The sequence below is a fragment of the Canis aureus genome, chromosome 9 (assembly GCF_053574225.1).
Source record: "Canis aureus isolate CA01 chromosome 9, VMU_Caureus_v.1.0, whole genome shotgun sequence".
In the NCBI taxonomy this organism is placed as follows: domain Eukaryota; kingdom Metazoa; phylum Chordata; class Mammalia; order Carnivora; family Canidae; genus Canis; species Canis aureus.
The window spans coordinates 52,548,315-52,563,083 of NC_135619.1; the positions used below are offsets into that span (position 1 = coordinate 52,548,315).

Below are 14,769 nucleotides of genomic sequence, written 5' to 3' on the forward strand. Positions count from 1 at the left end.
TTTGGTATAGTGTTCCATTATAGGAGCACTATTGGGTCTATTGTTGAGGGACTTTGGGGGTGGTTTCTAGCTTTGGGGTGTTATGAAATCCTATGTCTTTTGGTGCCCATGTACACATATGTACACATATTTTTCTTGGATGTAGATCTAAAAGCAGTAGGTGATGGAACTAGACCTAAAAGTGAACTTTCTGAGTCAAAATGTATGTCTATGTTCACTGTGGTTTTACAAATTTCCCTTCCTCAGCAGCATATGAGTCCCTGTTGCTTCATGCCTCCTTAGCACTAAGGATGTCACATGTTTAAAGTCGATAGTGGTAACTTATTCTGACCTTAATTTGCATCTTTCTGATTTTTAATGACATGAACATTTTCATATATTTATTGGCTCTTTTGAATCTTCTTTTTGAATTGCCTGTTCAAACCTCTTACCTATTTTTCTTTTTCATCTTTGCCTTTTTTTAAAAAAACTGATTTTGAGGAGTTATATATTCTGAATTCAAGTCTTATGCTGGTTACATGTTTGGCACAGAAACTTCTCTTAATCCATTGCTTGCTTTTCACTCTCTTGATGGTGTCTTTTGATGGACTGAGGTTCTTAATTTTAGTAAAGTTAAATGTATTGATCTCTTCCTTTGTGGGTAGTGTTTTTTGTCTTATCCTCTAGAAACTTTATTGTTCTGTTTTCTTTATAGAGCTATAGTCTACTTGGAATTGATTTTTGTGTATGGTATGGGATAGGGGTTGTCTTCTTTCTTTTTCTTTTCTTTATTGATATTGAATTGACTCAGCACCATTTATTCAAACAACCATCTTTCCCCACTGCTTTTCAGTGTCACTTTTGTTGTAAATCAAGTGACCCTATATGTATGGGTCTGTTTATGGACAATATTTTGTTCTAAAGTTCCATTTCCTATCCTTATGCCAATATTATACTATCTTAATTACTGTAGCTTCACACTAAGTCTTATATTCAGCAGAGGAACTCCCACCTAGATCTTACCTGAATTCTATCTTTGTGTCCCCAGAGCCAACCTCATTGCTTGCCACATTATAGATGTTCAATAAATACTCATTGGATGAAAGGGACTCTGGTGCTGGTTTCTGTGGAGTTACAATTGCAGAAGGCAGTAGGAGGAGGATCCTGGAAGGATCCTCTCCCAGGATGGAGGTTGGATTTGGAGGGTGCTTTGGATGCATGGGTGGATTTTTGGGAGTAGAAAGACCACCATGTTTACATTAGGCATATTCAAAGAGTCCATGGGGGTTAATGGAGCTGGGAAGCTCTGACAGAGATTGGCATTAGGGATAGGGCAGAAATGGTGGAGTGGGTTAGCTGGATGCCCTTACCAGTGACAATGGCATCCAGCTGTGTCCCTGGCAGGAGGCAGAGGCTTCTGTAGGAAATGTAGGAAGCATTAGCAAACTAATACTTCCACCAAATCTAAAACTTCAACCAATTCTAACCCCAATGCATTCCATCCGCCTCCCCACCACCCACAGAGACTGTTCCTATGCCTGGAACTAGACCTTGGTGTCAAGCAAATTGGTGGGTTGCTTTCCACTCTCTTCATCTCCCTGTGGGATTCTGGAAGGGTCCATATTTCAGAGATGCCTTCCCTGACTCTGGCCTCTCCCTGTTGCCACAGGCAGCTAAGCTTCCTCAAACACCACCTTCAGGCTGTCACCTCTCCACCTCAAGACCAACAATGAACTCTGTCATTTGCAATATACATTCCAAACTCCTCAGTTTGGATTTTAAGACCCTCCATATTCTAACCTCTAAATACCCAGTCTTCCTTTTTTCTCCCACCCTGGTTAATTATCTTATTTCCCATACATAAAATGCTCATTCCCAGATGAGTTGTTCCTTCCACTTAAATGCCTTTATCTTTTCTTCTATTTCTTCTAGTATTCTTTAAATTCAACCCATGTTTTGTCTTTTTCCTCCTCCAGTCCCTTCTGACTACTTTAGCACCCTATTCTCTCCCATCTCTGAAACTTCTGGCATATTCATATCTTGTTATTGAAAGGTTGCTATTTACAATTCTCTTCATAGATTGTAAGAAAGGAAAGCTGTATTAGTCAAGATTCTTCTGGTAGCTGTATTATTTTGCTAGGGCTACTGTATTAACCAGGGTTCTCCAGAGAAATAGAGCCAACAGAATAGATGATAGACAGATAAAGAGATTTGTTGCAGGAATTGGTTCACGTTGTTATGGAGGCTGAGAAGCCCCACAATATGCCATCTGCAAACTGGAGAACCAGGAAAAACTCAGTCCAAGCCCACAGGCCTGAGAAGCAGGGGAACTGATGGTGTAACTCCCTATTCTAAGTCAAAGCCCTAGAATCTGTATCCCAACTCAAGAAGACAGAGAGAATTCACCTTCCTTTGCCTTTTTTGTTTCATTCAGACTTCCCAACATATTGGAATGTGCTGCCCACATTGGTGAGGGCAGATCTCTTTATGCAGTCCACTGAATGGAATGCTAATCTCTTCCAGAAACACCCTCAAGAACACACCCAGAAATAATGTTTTACAACTATCTGGGTATCCCATAGGCCAATCAAGTTGACACATAAAATTAACTATCATAGCTGCCATAACAAAATACCACAGACCGGTAGCTTAAATTACAGCAATTTATTTTCTTATGGTTCCAGAGGCTACAAGTCTTGGGTCAAGGTGTCAGCAGGTTTGGTTCTTCTGGGCCTTCTCTCTGACTTGAAGATAATTGTTTTTCACTGTATTCTCACATGCCCTTTCTTTTGTGCATGCTTGTGGTGTCTCTCTGTATATCCAATTTTCTCTTATGAGGATACCAATCATATTGGCTTGGGGCCCATCCTAATGGCTCCATTTTAACTTTATTACCTCTTTAAAAGTCCTTATCTCTAAATATAGTCATATTCTGATGTACTAGGGGTTAGGACTTCAACATATGAATTTGGGAGAGACACATTTCAGTCTATAACAGTAGCCAAAAGAAAGAATTTTTCATCTTCAGTATCTGAAAAATTGAGGTTGATCAAATTGTTAAAGCTGGATCCTAGCCCCTTGTCTAGAATCTTGTGCTTTCCCTTTTTCATCTCCATTTTCTTCTGTGTTAAAATCATTCTCAAGCAGGCTTCCCTTCACTTGTGCCAAGGTGGCTGACATAGCTTTTGGCTTGTTATTATACCAACTTATCAACTCTAGGAAAAAGAAAGCTTCTATCCTAGTGGTGCTGGAAAAAGTCCTGGGGCCAATTCTCATTGGCCCAGATTCAGTCATGTGCCCATCACTGAACCAATGACTGAGATTCTAATTAGCTGGACTTCGGCCTATAACACCACCCCCCCGTGGTTGCTCACTCTGATCAAAAGGTAGAGTCAACTCAGTCAAATCACATAGACTAAGAGTGGGAAGAGTGACACCATACAGAAAACCCAAGGCATTGTTCTAGAAGAAGGGGGGACAGGATGCAGAGCAAGAAAAATAAATAACCATTCCAGGCTTTCCTATTCATCTTATTTTGATCCACACACTAACCCTAAGAGGTAGCTTTTGTTATTCTCATTTCATAATAAAGAAACGGAGGCAGAGAGAGGATACTTCGATCAAATAGTTAGTAAATTGAGAGCTAGATTTAAGTACTGATCTATGTGACTCCAAAACCCACATCCTTTCTCCTACTATACCATTTCCTTCAGCTTCTAGGCAAGGATTTAGCTTCCAGCTTCATCAACAACTGGCCGAGTTGTAAGAAACCATAGGAGCTCAATAGGTGATAGAGGCCAGAGGTTAATTATAGTTGGTTGCACATTGGGCATGCTGCAAAGTGTGTTCAGGGTCTGAGGTGGGGGCAGGTAAGGCTCAGGGCTGAGTACAGAGGATGTGTGAACAAGGAATTCTGGAGTGAGAGAGTGAGGGGGATGGGGAGGAGAGAACTGGGAAGGACATACAGCTAGCAAGTTGGTGGATGAAAGAGGTACAATTTACTTCCCGTGGCTTTACCTGTGCACATGTGGCTCTTTTGGGGGATTCCCCTGCTGTGTCCCATTTACCCATTTCTCCCCTCTTGAACTTGAGTTCTGCTGTATGAGTAAGTAAGGGTGGGTCTGCCTGGCTCCTTCAGATCTTTCCCTTTGTTCATCTTTGCAGACACCTTTCCAGAATTCCAAACCCAAGAACATGAAATTCAGAGATTGCTTAGTTCATTGCACTGGAGTGGAGCGAGAGACCAGCCTGAAAATGATCTTCCTGACTCTCTACCATTAGTTGTTGTGTGACCCTGGGGAAATTATTTGGTTTTCTGGGCTTCAGTTTCCTTATGTGTAAGATAGGGATAAGAAGAGGTTGGCCTTTTAGAGCAGAGACAATCTTCCAAAATTTCTCAGGATAGTGTCCTATTCACTCTACATGCTCAGAAATGAAAATATCAGGTATTACGGACTCAAGGCTGAGAAGCCTGGGTGGACAGGGGCTGCTCAGCCCAGAGCACAGGCTCTGAGAAGAGGTAAGCTGGCTCCTTGTTCAGAATGTTTCTGCAAACTCAACTCAGAGTTATAGTGTCCTTTGGGAGAGAGCTCATGGGCAGGCAAGCAGGGTTATATCTGAGTTTGCTTTCCTTGAAGAAGGCTTAGAATAGGCTTCTCAGAAGAAGTGAGTCATAGGGAGTGATTTTAAGAAAGGGGAGGGACAATGGAGTGGCATGAAACTTCAAAAACTGACCTCCATAAAAATGTAGCCAGTAAAAACGGACCAATTTTACACCCCCACCCATATCAATTGAGAGTTCCTTTGCCATGGAAATCTATATCCACTGATAATCCCAAATGCACCTTTGATTTCAGAATACATTTATGTATACCTATTTGGCAGTAAATCTACTTCCTAATCATGTTTATAGCTTAAATTAGTATGGAAATTAACCCTGAAACCCCAAACCATTCCAAAGCACTGGATTTTACAGACCTTGAACTACTTTTCAATAAATGTTGAAAATGTGCACTGCATAAAAAAATAAAAGCTGATAGTATTAATTTAATTTCATTTCCATTAAAGATATCACAAATGATTTATTGAGCTTTTAAAAGTAAAAAGGCATATGCTCTGTTATGGGCACGTGCCGCTTAGAGATACAGGTTGTTTGAATGAAAAATAACTCTTTTGCCAGATGCTAGGTTATGGCTAGATCCCAACTGCAAATAAATTTCTGTGAGTTTCACCATAATGATGTCTATGACATATGTCTTTGTGCAGAAACATCTCATATCTTTAGCAATATATAGCTACATACCAGGTTTTATCACATTCCTGGTTCTGGAAAGATTAAGTTTCGAACTATCTTTCTGTGATTATGAATTTGTTCATTCACAAATTGAACACTCACTATATGTCTTAAATTGTGTTATGTGCTTGCTGAAAATAGTGGGTAAAGAGAGCAGATTTGATCTCTGCCTTCATGGAACTCTAGTAGCCTGGGGACCAGAAAGCCATGAGATAAATGAGCCCAAAGGAATATATAATAATAGTTTGGGATAAGTGTGCTTCAAATCAAATATGGAAGGGGCATTTAATTTAGTTTTTGAGGACTAGGAGGGCCTGGCATTTAGCCTGAGATGCAAAGGCGAGGACTGTGGTGTTCATATGTACACAGACCCCCTTTACACATGTGTTACTGGATATCTGTGGAAAGATAGAAGAAGGTCTGCAAGAACCCTTTGCATACCATGTATTAGGTCAGGGTGAGGGTGGGTAGGGACTTCATAGGTAGGTGTCTAAATGGGCACCATTCCCAGCTCAGAGAGGCTGTCACCTACTCCCAGCCACACTCCTGGTAAGTGGCACAGCTGGCATCTGAGCCCATGTCTCTGCCTCAAGGCATGTGTTCTTTCTCTCACAAGACAAGGCCTCTTGGGAGAGACGAGTCCCCTCCACCCCCTCAAATTCCAAATACTTCATCAAGTGCTTCCCTGCAGGCGGTTGGAATTTCAGCTGCCTTCTTCAGTTTAGGCTGAGACAAATGGGTCTTTTTCCCAGAGGGCCGCCCTGGACCAGAAGACCCGAGCTGTGGCTTCACCCTCTGAGGCTGCATCTGTCGGCGCTGTCAGGATGGTTGGGCAGCCTACACAGAACAACTGTAACCAAAGCAGAGGAACTTCTTTGGATGTTGAGAGGTTTCTGTAGCTCTTCTCTTCCCAGCTAGAAGCCTGTGGAGATAATTAGATCATTCAGGGTGATAAGGCTGGAGGCTCAGTATCACTGGACTTGCCTGAGGGTGGAGAGCAGGTCTGGGGAGCACCAGGTGTCATCTGTGGTTTGGCCACCCCTGTGGGGGAGGGGGAGATACATGGCCCCAGAGAAGAGCAGCTTCTGGACTTTTTCCTTCTTTTTTCTTAAACTGACATTTACAAAGAATAACAATTCAGTTATAATATATATATAATAAAATGCATGATCAGCTCAATTCCACAGATTATAACAAGGTATACACTTTTGCCACCCCAAACAAGGTATGAAATATTTCCATCACCCCAGAAAATTCTCTTGTCCCCTTTTCCAGTCAGTCCTCTGTCCCCACCCCACCATAGACAACCAGTGTTCTGACTTCTTTCACCATAGATTAGTTTGGTCTGGTCTTGGATTTCACTTAAATGGAATCATACTCTATGTAGTCTTTAGTGGCCAGCTGCTATCACTCACCTAATGTTTAGGGAGTTCATCCAACTTGCTGTCCATATCAGCAGCTTGTTCCTTTTTATTGCCAAATAAAATTCCACGGTGTAGATCTACCATAATTTGTTTATCCAATTTTAGTTGGTGAATATTTAGATTGGTTTTGGTTTGGGGTTATTATGAGTAAAACTGCTGTGAACATTTGTGTTGAAATCTTTTTATAGACATATGTTTTTATTTCTTTTGGGTAATCTAGAAGTGGAATTGCTGGGTAATAGGGAAGTTGTATTTTATGTACCTTTACTCTAGCTTATATTGGAAAGAGAAGCAGCATGGAGATGGAGTCTCCTGTGCTCATGGCTTTGCTGTCCTCCCTGATAAACTTCAGTGGGTACAGCATATTTATGACCCAACTCCACTCAGATGCTGATTAGGCAGCCTTGAACAAATGCTGTGGACACTGGTCAGCAGGTGCCACTGACTGGAAGGGCTGGATCTCACCCTAAAATCATCTTTCTTTTGGCTCCACATTCTGTCCATTCTTGGTTCCTTAACCCCAATAACTAGGCCCATCTCCATGTATCTGCTCTCCCTTCTGCTCTATAGGAAGGCAGCGCTGTGTTATTGGAAAGCTCTGGAGTCAGGCAAATTTGGTCTGTCTCCTGGCTCTGCTATTTGCTAGCTGAGTGAAATGAGTAAGTTACTTAATGTCTCCGGGCCTTGGTTTCCTAGAAACTGTGGGAAACAAGTGTTTTGAAGAGTAGTTATAAGAATTGCATCAAGGCTGCCAGATACGCCTATGGAGGTTGTCCTTGCCCTAAGGACCCACCACATGTTCTGCTGAGCCCTGTGCCTCCTTGCGCAGCTGTATCAGCATAGAAGAAGGGGCATCTTTTACAATTTATCTGCCAGAGGGGGAAATTTTTTCACATTTTTCCACCCAGATGGGATGTCTTGTAGCTGTAGTCCTACCATGAGATGTACAATGTTCCACATTCAGAAAGTACTAAATAAATGCTAGCTATTATAATGCAAATTGCATCAGGCAGGATTCTTGGTAGCAAGCAATAGAAATAGGCTCTGGTTCTCTTACAGATAAAAGGGAATTTTCTGAAGGAATACTAAGGGCTCACAAATGTATTAGGAGAGGGGGAAAGCCAGGCTTGGGAATGTCAGGAAGCAGTGACAGGAAGCTGTTTTGACGATTGAACAACAGGAATTTCAACCAGTCACCTAAGCAGGAACTGCCTGGTCTATAACCTGCAGTATTTGCTGAGATAAATATGGCCTCCAACAGTCCTACATCTTTGTCTTACTTGCTCTGGGGAGAGAGTATCTGATTGGCCAATTCAGATTCACATTCTTGCCCACTGTTGGGGATGAACTGGAAGAGTCAGTATTCAACTCCAGTTTCCTTAATAAGGGACAGCCCCTCACTATCCAGAAGATATCACCCCATGGGAAATCCCCATAGGTTCTCACTATCCCCAATATGTCACCCTCTGGAGGATTCTCCATTATGATGGGCAGGAACTCTCTTACCCAAGAAGGTATCCCATGGGTGATTCCCTGTAAATGATGGCAGATCCTCCCAAGAAGGCACCCAATGGAGACTTTCCACACTGGGATAGTAATGGTTAGGGAGATTTTATGCTGGACAGCCAACAAAATGATGAATCCACTATTTAGGTACATTTTGAGGAGTGAAAAATGTTCTGATTTATTGCCAGGAGTTGTCATCACTTGGTAAACCAAACCTTAAAAATGCAGGATCCCATTAAGCCAAGTCTTCTCTTAAGTTGATAGAGGGATAATGACCTCTCAGACAGAGCAGGGCACAATGCCTCAGCCTTTCCACTTTCATTTTTGGAAAACATACTCATTCATTGTTTTTTTTTTTTTTTTTTAAAGGCAGAATCACCTGAAGAGATACCATTTGAGTTCTGGGAGAGCTGCCTGCTGACTTCCAGAAGATTTATTCCTCACATTAATGACTGTTAGCATAGCAGAGTGAAATGTGCTTGAGAAGCTGTGAAAATAGTAATGATCATGGTGGTGATCAAGGCTGATAGGAAGATGCTCTTGGGGAGAGTTGAAGCTTTGATTTATAGCTTTAGTACCAAGGAATCACAAGCATCTCTGTTGCAAGCCACACTGGCACCTGATACTAAACCATGGGGCGGTGGGGTCTTGCATCTAGAAGGTTGCAAGATGAGTAAGTGTTTGGAGGGGCACAGATGCCAAGGAGAATGTATTATACATTCTATGGTGGGGCGATAATGCAGTGGGGTAGGAGAATAACATGGTCTCAGTTCCTAGAGAAAGAAAGCCAGCTTTGTGGAGCAGAGGAGAAGATGTGCATAATAGTTGGCCATTGGGGCACCTGGGTGGCTCAGTTGGTTAAGCATCTATTTTTGGTTCAGGTTATGATTCCAGAGGAGTCCCACACTGGGTTCCTTGCTCAGTGGTGAGCCTGCTTCTCCCTGTCCCTCTGATGTTCCCCCTACTTGTACGTGTGTTCTCTCTCTGTCAAATAGATAAAATAAAATCTTTAAAAAAAATAATAGTTGGCTATTGTGCCTGGAACTTCACCCATGTCAGCTTGTTTAACCCTCACCATAACTGGGAATAGTAGGTATTATTATTTCCATTATACACATGAAGGAACTGAAGCTCAGAGAGATTATGTAAATTGTATTATGGTCTGATTTCTGTGGAGTGACTTGTGGCTAGAAGTTCTAAAGGAAGCCTTAGAACACTGCCACATGGTTTAGATCTTGAATCAGTGGGAGGAAAGAATATTCTAAACTGCCACATTGGCCAGAAGAGAAGACACCTTCATCACCTCATTTTGATGACTTTTTCATGATCATTAACATGTCCTTAGTGGACCTCAACACACAAGTTCTCGAGGCAGATCTCCCTGATGGCAGGAGAGGGCATGGAGACTCATCCCCACCACTGATGGCTGCTCCTACATGGAAGGTCCAGCTGCTGCTTGTCAAGGAGAGGTGGAAGATGGAGGAGGGAAGAAAGGTGAGAGCTGATTGGTACTCAAGCCACCCAGGCTCTTTTCTCTAAGCAAACAGCCCCAGCAGAGCCACAGAGAGGCCTGGATTTCAGTGATGCCCCTGGCTGCACTCCTACTTTTATCATTGGGGCTCTAAACAGAAGTGGCTGATTCTTCCACTCCATACTTCCCATGTCTCATGTGCTCTGAAGAGACACTCTGTCCCAAGGATAGGACACCCCCAACTAGCTGGAGAGTAACCATAATTATTTGGTTAGTAACCGCCTCCACTGTTGAACTTCCAGGAACTTGCTCCTTGCAGAAGCTATCCAAATAATCATTCATTCCCTCACTGATTCCTTCAACCCACAAATACTTACTGAGCACCCACTATCTGTCACATACTGTGAGGCCCCATGGGTGCAGCAAGCAGTCTTTGCTCTCAAGAAACTTACAGTTTGGTGGGGAAGACAAAGCATTCTCTTCTGTACCCTTCCCCACCCCACATCCATGCCATTCTCTCCCACATGCCCCATGCTTACAGCTCCCGGGTCATCCCGGCAGGCCAGACACCATGATGACAAACACTGGGCTGCCCATCAAAGACTCCATTGAGAACTGGTCACCACATGCAGAAAGCGGCAGTGTTAGTCCTGAACCTGACCCGGGAGGATCTCAGCTATGATCAGTAGCGTTTTGACAGCCCTTGACAGCCAGTGTCTGTCAGCAATCTAGTCCTCCCTCGACCCCTACGTCACTCCCCAGGCTCAAAGTGTCACTTCCATTTGGAAGGCATGGAAGAAGCAAGGTGGAGAGAGGAACCTACTGACCAGGGACAGAGGCCCGAGGGCAAAGGCAGCTGTGCTGAAACATCCCAGAGTGTGATACAGCCCTCTGCCCTTGAGGATGAAGGCAGCTAAGGTCACAGCTGGGGTCAACCACAGCACTTCTCTCTGCCTGTGCTTTTAAGAAGGGGTTTTCTTCCATACAGCTATCATCAAAGCACACCTTTTCAGTGTCTCACTCAGTGGAAATCACATTTCTCTGTGTAGGAAAAGGGTGATAACTGGAAGGGAATGTTCTGGGTTTGAGTTGCCAGGGACTGGAAGGGAATGTTCAGGGTTTGAGTTGCCAGAGACTGATTTTAAAGGAAGAAGGCAAAAATGAGCATAGGGTAGTAAGTTAAAGACAGACCTAGACTCAAGTCCAAAATATGATCCAGCGGTATCCACTCCTAGGTATCAATCTACCCCAGAGAAATGAAAACATTTGTCCACACAAGGACACAGATGCAAGTATCCATAGAAGCATTATTCGTAATAGCCAAAAAGCAGTAATAATCCAATATCCATCAACTGATGAATGGCTACACTCAATCTGATAGATCCATACAGTAGACTACGATTCAACCATAAATAGAAATGAAGTCCTGATACACGCTATAAACATGGACAAACCTTTCTGCTAAGCAAAAGAAGCCAGAATGCAAAAAGTTCACATGCTGTATGACTTCATGTATATCAAAAGTCCAGAAAAGGCAAATCTCTAGATACAGAAAGCACATGAGTGGTTGCCTAGGGCTGGGAATAGGGGGTAGGGGATGAACAGGGAGTGAGAACAAAGGAGCACAAAGGAGATCTTTTTAGGAGAGAGGAAATGTTCTAAAACTAGGTGGGGAGGGTTGCATAAAACTTATTAAAATCACTGGATTGTACACTTAAAATGGGTAAATCTTATGGTATGTATATATTTCAGAAACAGCTTTTAAAATCCTAATTATGCCACTCACTCCCTGACAGACCCAGGGCAAGTTACTTAACTACTGAATATCCTCACCTATAAAATGAGTATAAAGACATCTACTTAACAGGTCCATTGTGAAAGTTAAGGGCCTGATTCATAGTGAGCGCTAATGAATGAGAGCAGCTGTTGCTATAACTTCTGTTTTTGTTTTTTTAAAGAAGTGATTTGACTTATAAAAAGAGAGAAACAGTTACCAAGACCCATAAGTAGCAGTGAAATTAGATGATAGGGTTTAAGGGTATAGGATGTGACCTCCTCTCCCTGTACCACATAGATTTTTTTTTTTTTTTAATGATCTGCCTCCATATACATTTCTGATTATTTCTCTGAATGCCAAGGAGTCTGGTTAGAAACAAAAACAAAAGCAAAGTCACCCCAGCTAGAAGCATACTGGAGATGCATGTGTTCTATTAATATTAACAGCAAGGGGAGTGAACTATGTAGAAGGGGTAGTGAGGGGTATCTTTGGGGTTCAAGTGGTGTCTAGGGCCCCTTCTTATTCCAGCTCTTCATTTTTGTTTATGAATTCAGGAATGTATTTAGCATCTACTAAGAGCCACAGGTGGACTGAAAGATCTTTCTGGGTCAAGACCCTTCTCGTTGCAAGTGCTGAAACGCAACCCAGAGTGGCCAAGGAAAAAAGAAAAAAAGAAAACAAGAAAGGAAGGAAGGAGAGACAGAGAGAAAGAGAATAAAATGCAGCCCCCAGATCTAGAGACAGAAAGGGCTTTACGTTTGCCTGACCCCTCTACCTCTTGGCTCTGCTTTCCTCTGGATTCATTTCATTCCCAGGAAACTGCTCCCCTCGTGGTGACAATAGGGTTTTCAGCAACCCCAGCTCCTGTTCCTTCAGCTTAATGCCCAGGGAAACAACAGTTCTTTCCCAATAGTTTCAGTAAAGGCCCCAGGGGTTGGTTACTCTCCTCAAGCGTTCTCAGATCCCATGCTCATTCTGAACAAATCACTGGCCTAGAGAAACAGCTGTGCTGATTGGCCAGACCCCATCACTTGTCCGTGGGTAGCCAGGGTCAACCCCACGTAACCCACACTGGTAGAAAGAAGGGAGGTCCTCAGAAGCAGCTTAAGAGACTCTTGCTATGGGAAGCGATGGGCGGATAAAACACAGATGTCCACTGTGACCATCCATCTTGGGACCTCCACCTCCCTGTGCAGATCTCGGGGAAATGTTCAGACTGTCGTTTGATGAGCACTTTGGCTCTGTTTGATGGGTTTCCTTAGTCTGCTGTTTTCTGTTCAAGCATGAGTACTGGTTTAGCAACTTCACTTCCATAAGAGGTTGCTAATCCCACCTCCTGTCTGGCTCATTTTCAAAACATATGTTTCAACACTTAACTAGAAACACAATATCTGCATTATAAATTCTTGATAAGGAATATAACCTCAAAGATTTAACTGGCCAACGCTTACAAAAATAAAATGTAAATCTCATGGAGAACTGTTTGGAGCATTTACAGTCTGATAGTTTCTCCAGATATTCTAAAACTGCACCCATGGGTCAAGCCAGAACTACCCAAGAGCTATGTACTTTGACTGGATGGCTTTGCAACCCGCCCCCCCTCCCCCCATACAACCATCCATTGGTAATATGCCTGTGGCTTTAACTGCGTATGCTATTAAAAAAAGCAGTTGTATTAGTCAGGATATTCCATGCCATGATGCAACAGCAAATAAACCCTAAAGTCTTAGGAGTTTTACATGGTAAAACTTGACTTTGAATTTACCTTACAGTCTAATGTGGAGCAGATGGTTCCCCTCCAAAACAGACTCAGGGATCCAGGCTGCTTCTGCCTGGCTCCCCAGCTATCTCTGACTTCTTTCATTCTTGAGGATGAAGGTGCCAGGGGTGGGGGGGTAGGGAACAAGTGAGCAGAATGCATTGAGCTTACATTTCCATTCCTGAAAACTTGGCTACTTGATCCCAAATGACGAGGGAGGCAGGGAAAGCTAGTCTCTGAGTGCCTAAGAAGAGAAGACAGGCTGGCAAAGGCACAAGCTCTGTCTGTCACGTTGGTTGTAGGAAAAACACAAGTATATTTATTATAAGAAGGCTATTGAGATGCAGGACTAAGTACAGCAACCCAGAACACATACATTTATTACCATTCCTCCCCACAACCCAGCTAAATGGGTAGTAAATGGATTTTCAAGAGGTGTGGATCCATAAGGATAAAGAGAATGAGGAGGACATGATAACAATTAAGTATTGAAAGTGGGAAAACAAATGAAAAGTGGTTTCTGACCACTTCAGGGAACCCTGAAGCCTAAAGTCCAGAGTGGTGGTCGAGGTAGGGGTTAGAGAGGAGCCCAGGGCAGGTTAAGTGGAGCCCTCAAAGAGCTTAAGTATTAGAGGCACCAGGTATTTTGAAAATGAGAAGATAGTTGTTACTAAAAACAGAGGCCCGGGGTGCCTGTGTGGCTCAGTCAGTTGAGCGTCTACCTTCTGTTCAGGTCATGATCTCCAGGTCCTGGGATTGAGCCCCATGTTGGGCTCCCTGCTCAGAGGGAGTCTGTTTCTCCCTTTCCCCTTCCCCCCAGCTTGTGTGCGCACATTCTCTCTCTCCAATAAATAAATAAAATATTTTTTAAAAATAAAAAATAAAAATAGAGGATTGGCTTAAAGGTGGAACGGTACCTTTAGACAACCCATCCGGGTGGGTTGGACAAGGGATTTCTCTACCCCACCCCAGAGAAAGAAGAGAGATTCAATTTCTAGGGAAACTGAGCCAGAAAGGCTCTGAACTCACACGTCTGGAGCAGGAATCACAGCAATCGGTTGTAACCCAAGCTGGAGAGTGGAAAAGTTCCCTCTGAGGGATTCTGTGAAACCAAGAGAAAAGACCCACATGAGCTTGATATTTCCTTTATTGCTTGGTGCCCTCTTGATGGGCCTCAAAGTTAAAATTTCTCTCAAACTTTAGTTGTGCTTCTGTTGAACAGCTGAGGATCACTATCTTAGGAACATTGTGGACTTTATAATGAAGGAACTTTTCCTTTTTGTTTCGTCTCTAGGAAACTTAACTCTAAATTTTCTACCCAGCTCAAACAGTTGTATGTGACATTCTGGTATATATTTCTGGGCACTGAATTTATTCCAGACGTTACTCTGCCCCTTTATCTCAGTTTCACCCTGATTTCCATCCACTGCTCCACTGACTCACTAATTCAACAAAGATGGGTGGACTGAATGCATTTTGTGTGCCAGACAATAGGCTCAGTGTTGGGGCCTAGGGACCTGCTCCCAAGGACCTTACACACTGGCCTTGTATGCATTTTGG

At 43.0% G+C, this 14,769-nt stretch overlaps 1 long non-coding RNA gene across 1 annotated transcript in view; it reads left to right on the top strand.

Moving 5' to 3' along the window:
• Positions 1-9,183, top strand: part of LOC144320938 (uncharacterized) — a 30,280-nt gene extending 21,097 nt beyond the window's left edge. The window contains exon 3 of the long non-coding RNA XR_013386555.1: positions 8,572-9,183. This is a non-coding gene — a long non-coding RNA (uncharacterized LOC144320938). The remainder of the gene's footprint in view (positions 1-8,571) is intronic.
• The last annotated feature ends 5,586 nt before the right edge of the window (positions 9,184-14,769 follow it).